We start from the raw sequence: 5951 nt of genomic DNA, 5'->3' as shown, positions 1-5951 counted from the left end.
GGTGTAGTTTCTAAATTATGTTGTCTGAAAGATGATTGTGCAACAAAAAAGAAAGTAGTCAGGAATGATAGTCACATTCTGGCTTGAGCACATGGTTGGATGATGACTTCATTTACCCAGTAGGAGAGAAAAGCAAGTTTTGAGTGGAGCTCTGAAAAGAACAGATTTGTTTTTAAGAGAATGGATGTAAAATAGCATAGAATAAGTGAAACTGGCAGTTAGAGAAATCATTTGGAGCTTAGAAATAAAGAGTTTGGGTGGGAGGAGAGGTTGACATTTTCCATTTTCTCTCTCCTCAAATTCCTTCTCTGCCCAGCTCTTGTTCCAGGAGGCTAAGTTTTATGGGCTGTGTCATTGGAGTCTCTCATCACCATCTTACTCTTGGAATTAGCCAAGGAGAGAAATCAACAGGAGTTATGGGGGCAAATGGAGAAGTATGTTTGGATATTTATTTCCCTGGTCTCTCCCTGTAAGGCCATGACCTAACTCTATTCCTTTATTCAAGTACATTCCCGGCTCTGCCCCAGTGACCTCTACTGTAAATCTATAGCTCTCTCTCTGGGTTTTGCTAACTCTGTTCTCTCTCCCCTTTTCCTTCCTGTCTATGAGTTTCCAAAGCTTTCTTCTGTTGCTATTGCAGGGTATTTCATCATCACTAGTTCATTCCCTTTAGACCTTGCCCATGTCTGTATAAATAATCCCTTTGTTAAATTCCCCTATTTCTTTCTTTGACTATGACCATTCTCTGTTGGAATCCTGACTAAAACAATTAATAATGCATGTTTTTTGTTATAAGCCTGTACAAAGTAAGTTAGGAAATGGAAATCTATTAGAAAGCCAATATAATACAGAAATATAATAACATACCTGAAATAAGATTCATTAAATTGATTATAAAATTGCGATCAGTGAGGCAAAGGACTCTCTTAGTTCATTTCATTGTATATAAGAAAATACCATATACTGGGTGGATTATAAACAACAGAAATTTATTTTTCTCTGTCTTGGAGGCTGAAAAATCCAAGATCAAGACACTGGCATCTTGGTGTCTAGTGGGAGCCCTGTTCCTAGTTCATAGACAGCTATCTTCTCTCTGTGTCTTCACATGGCAGAAGGTGTGAGGGAGCTCTCTGGGGCCTCTTTTTAAAAAAAATATTTTTATTGATTTCAGAGAGATGAAGAGAGAGGGAGAGAGACAGAAACATCAATATGAGAGAGAGTCATTGATCAGCTGCCTCCTGCATGCCCCCAGCATGTACCCTGATCAAGAATCGAACCTCGATCTCCCGAATCAGAGGTTGATGCTCAAGCACTGAGCTATTCCAGCCAGGCTCTGAGGCCTCTTTTATAAGAGTACTAATTTCAATCATGATGGCTCCACTCTCATGACTTAATCAACTCCAAAACACTTCTAAATACTATCACTTTGGAGATTAGATTTCAACATATGAATTTGTGGGGACACAATCATTCAGTCAATAGCAAAGACTTTTTAACAAGAAGGGTGTGATTATAGCTTAGATGAAAATCTAAATAAGCAAATTATAGAGGAAATAATTTATTTTTTATATTAGAAGAAAATTTGAATGCACAGGATAACATTAGATTTAAATTGAAAAATAAACAGCAACTCAGAACCTTAAAAATGAGATATTTTCCATCTCTGACACTATAGTTGTCATGCTGCCCACCACCAGTGCATGTCTGGAACTATCTCATTTGTAAGTAACTGACCAAATTTTGGTCTTAAATACTACAGTTTTCCACTATAAAGAATGGAGAAAGTTGCTAGTGCTGTGTCTTGAGTAAGAGAAAAGCAAATATGGTTCTGCACATATTTTTTATTCTCCAAAGCAATAATGATTTAAGTGTCTAGGATAGTGCCAAAAAGGCAAATGACCCGGATTAATATCCCTTGAACTGACTACTTGTGATCATTTGAGTGTCAATAAAGAAATAAAAAATTATCAATAATTGAATCAAGCATAATCTTGAAAAATATTGGATCTGTGAAAATCTAACATTTTAATATAATGTTTATAAAAATTCAATATAAACAAAATTAAAGGATGAGATGACACATAATGTAGATTTATATGGCTGTTTTCTTTTGTTAAATATATGCCTTTTATAATGTGTAGATAGTCACTTTTCTCTATATAAGCAGAGAATAGTTCCATGTTCCATTTCTGTATCTCTCTTCTCATATAGTGAGAACACTGGTTCCCAACAGCTTAAATATATTTCCTCCTTTGCATAACTCTTCTCCAATACCACTACTAACAATAAGGTACTAAAAAGTCTAAAATTTCTTTATTGTTTTTTGGTGCATAGAATATATGTTTCTATGAATACACAGAGTACTGTGTTCAAAAATTAACAGGTTTATTGTTTTTTCTGTGGTTTTATATTTCATGTAGTTGTGCTCATTTATCTCTGTGTGCATTTAATTTTAGTCTTAGCTTTTTCCAATCCTTTCTATTCACTTCATTTTTAAATATATAAAACAGACACATGGTTATAAATGAAAATTATTTATTTTAATTTTAAAATAAGCTTTGTTTCTTTTTATTTCTTGTTTTAGCTTTTATTTTTTAATAAATTTATTTTGGTGCTAATGGTTAATATGAACATATAGGTTTCAGGTGTGGGTTTCTACGATACAAAACCTGTATATTGCTCTATGTCCCCCCCTACCCAAAGTCATATCTCTCCAGTTACCATATATTAAAATTATTTTAACAGTACATTTAATAATAGTGATTGGATTTGCCCTCCCAACTTAAATCATTTTTTTTCTCCAATAAAATATCTGAAATGATTGTTTTTAAGATATTTGACTTCATGGAATAAAAGACAGTGATACTGAGAGATAGGAAATGAGCACAGTGAAGCTTGGGGTTACTCCAACTTAGTGCCTAGAGAGCGTTTTTAGGCCACAGCACAGAGAAGAGGGATTCTGGTGGAGTCTGGCATCCTCCTTGTATTGATAAAATGGAGCTGAGAATCTAGGGAGTGTGAGGCCATTGGATTCTCAGGACAGATTTCTGGAGAAGAGGGAGCTATAAATAGAGAATTCCAGAGATCAGTGTAAAGTCTCCCTGGGGTTGAGTACTGATAATCGCAGGTGTACGATGAAACTACCTGAGGCTATCAGAGAAATACCAGAAAGAATTAGGAGGAACAATGTCTGGAAGTCACACAAGGCTGGAAATAGTTCCTGTTCCCAACAGCCGTAGCAGAAAACTTCATCATTCACAATGCCTTCCATAGATTTCTCAGTGGCAGTTGAGATTTGACTCTGCACTGGGACAGATTACCCCTCAATTAATTCCGCTCTCACTCTGTTTTTCAAACTTTAAAAACAACATTCAAAAGGATAAAAATGATTCCAGGTAATTTAACTGCATCTAAGAATCAAGTTCCAGAATATCCATTGGAATACAAAATATACAGCATCTAACAAGGTAAAACCTATAACGTCTGGCACCCCAACAAAAATCGTAAGGCATACAAAGAAGCAGAAAAATATGTCCGCAAATGAGGAAGAAAACCAAAGTCCTGGTTGAAGAGACTTTACATTTTTATTGTGCCTAGAGAATGTTGGTTTAATCTTTTTGTCTTTATGAATTGTATTGATATTTTCTTTGTAACCCGATATGATATATAGTCAAATTTGAAGATGTATTATGACATTTGAGGAGAAAATCTACTCTCTATTATTAGGGTATAACTTTCAATATGTATTTATATTTATTATATTTTTAAGTCCTTTACATCCTTAGCTATTTGTCTACACTTGACCTCTTGCTGAGCTATGTGTTAAATAATTATATTACTAATAGTACAGTAAGTCCTCACTTAATGTAATCAATAGGTTCCTGGATACTGTGACTTTAGGCAGAATGACATCAGAAAACCAATCTTACCATAGGCTAATGGATATAGTTCTGGTCACAAAAACATCACCAAACTCGTAAATAAAGGCTGAAAACACTTCTAATGTTAAATATTGTAAAAAATGTGAGCCATACATATGCTTAAGAATGATGAATAAAAACAAGTGAGATCAGTATTTGCTAAACCACTTATTCTGGTGGCTGGAGCTTATCCTAGCAGCTCTTGGTACATGGTGAGATTCCACACTGAACAGGGCTTCCCTCCTATCACAGAAAGAACACTCACCCACATCCCGGGTGGAGGGGATTAATTGGGGGGAAAAGAGGACATTTGTAATACTTTCAACAATAAAGATTTTAAAAGGCCAGTTGGAAATAATACCATATCTGACATCAAGAACACACTGGAAGGAATTAAACGTAGGCTGGACTAAGTGGAGGATAAATCAGTGATTTGGAAGAAAAGGTAAAAAAAAAAAAAAAAAAAAAAAAAAGAAGAAAGAAGATAGTTTAAGAGGACTCTGGGACAACATGAAATGTAACAACATCTGCATTGTAGGGGTACAAGGAGGAGAAGAAAGTAAGCAAGGGACAGAGAACCTGTTTGAAGAAATAACCACAGAAAACTGCCCTAACCTGGTGAAAGAAAAAGCTACAGAAGATCAGGAAGCACAGAGAGTCCCAATTGAGATGACTCCAAGAGACCCACACCAAGACACATCATAATTAAAATGGCAAATGTTAAGGATAAAGAGAATCTTAAGGGCTGCAAGAGAGAGACAGTGACCTACAAGGGAGTACCCATAAAGCTGTCAGTGAATATCTCAACAGAAACATTTCAGACCAGAAGGGAGTGGCATAAAGTTCTCAAAGTAATGAAAAGCAAGAACATGCAACCAAGATTGCTTTATCCAGCAAGTCTATCATTTAAAATTGAAGGTGAAATAAAGAGCTTCCCAAAAAAAAAAAAAAAAAAGCCTGTGTAAAATTTCCATTTCTAATTTAATGTATTTGGAGATAAATTCATTTTTTCTAATACCAGGATTATAATACTTAATTATTCTTTGCATTTTCCTTGTATACATTGCTCATTATTTTATTTTATTTTTTGCTGCAAAAAACTTTATTGTTTCCACTTGGTCCAATGTATGGCAGAGGGCTCCAGGGTGATTAAAAGAATGGCTACGGGTTTTGGGGAAAGGCTCAGTAAAAGCCAGACACCAGGGGAATGCAGAGGGGCCCCTCAAAGGCCTCTGGGCTCCAATGCTCCTAGTCATGCTTCAGGGTGAGCCTTTCGAAGAGATACTTGCCCAGCCCAACCTGAGGGCTGGCCAGCCTGCGGAGGTTAGTCAGGTGGTCACCCATCTTCTTGATGAATTTCACCTCCTCATCCAGGAAGCGGTTCTCCAGGAGTCACAGAGATGAGGGTCTGCACAGGTAGAACCCAGGGCATGCAGATCCAAAAGGGCCTGGGTCAGGTTCCTCTCCAAGGACATGGCGGCTTCCATGGCGTCCTGGGTTTTGCCCCACTCATCCTGGGAAGGCTCCATCACGTCCTGGAAGAGAATGCGGCCACCGCGTTGGTTTTGCATCTTTAAGATGCTCAGCGCCCTCGCACTTCTTCTCCGCCAACTGGAGGAAGAAGTGGCCCACCCCCTCCAGAGCCACATCCTCATGGTGGAACTAGAAGCCCAGAGAGAGGTAGGTGTAGGAGGCCCTACTTGCACAGATGCAAGTCGGCCAGGCGGTTGACAGCAGCCTCTACCTCAGTGGTGTAATTCTGATGAATTTGGGAGCTCATGGTTGCTCAGCAATAAGTAGTTAAGGTTGAAAAATGGTGTTGGCTGGTCTTGGAGGCTGAGGATGGCTGAGGTGGTTCCAAAGGTGGCAACTGGAGAAGATATTGGAGAGTGGTCGGAGGCTGGAATAAAGGGTGGCCCTGGGTCTGTTCTGTCCAAATACTGTTGAAGCAAGTGACAGATCCAGGACCCCTGAGGGCACTCCATTATTTTATAGTTTGCTTTTGTAAGTTACTTTTACTAAGGTGTGTCT

General features: G+C 37.7%; 1 pseudogene across 1 annotated transcript; it reads right to left on the bottom strand.

Annotated features, from left to right (window-relative positions):
• Positions 1 to 5168: 5168 nt before the first annotated feature.
• Positions 5169 to 5700, bottom strand: LOC308551441 (ferritin light chain pseudogene; annotated as a pseudogene). Its single transcript has one exon. The product of its transcript is annotated as a ferritin light chain pseudogene (transcript).
• Positions 5701 to 5951: the final 251 nt, after the last annotated feature.

This window comes from Miniopterus schreibersii (genome assembly GCF_964146895.1).
Source record: "Miniopterus schreibersii genome assembly, chromosome: X".
Classification (NCBI taxonomy): domain Eukaryota; kingdom Metazoa; phylum Chordata; class Mammalia; order Chiroptera; family Miniopteridae; genus Miniopterus; species Miniopterus schreibersii.
The sequence above is the reverse complement of the archived record's forward strand: the minus strand, read 5'-3'. Positions and strand labels throughout refer to the sequence as shown.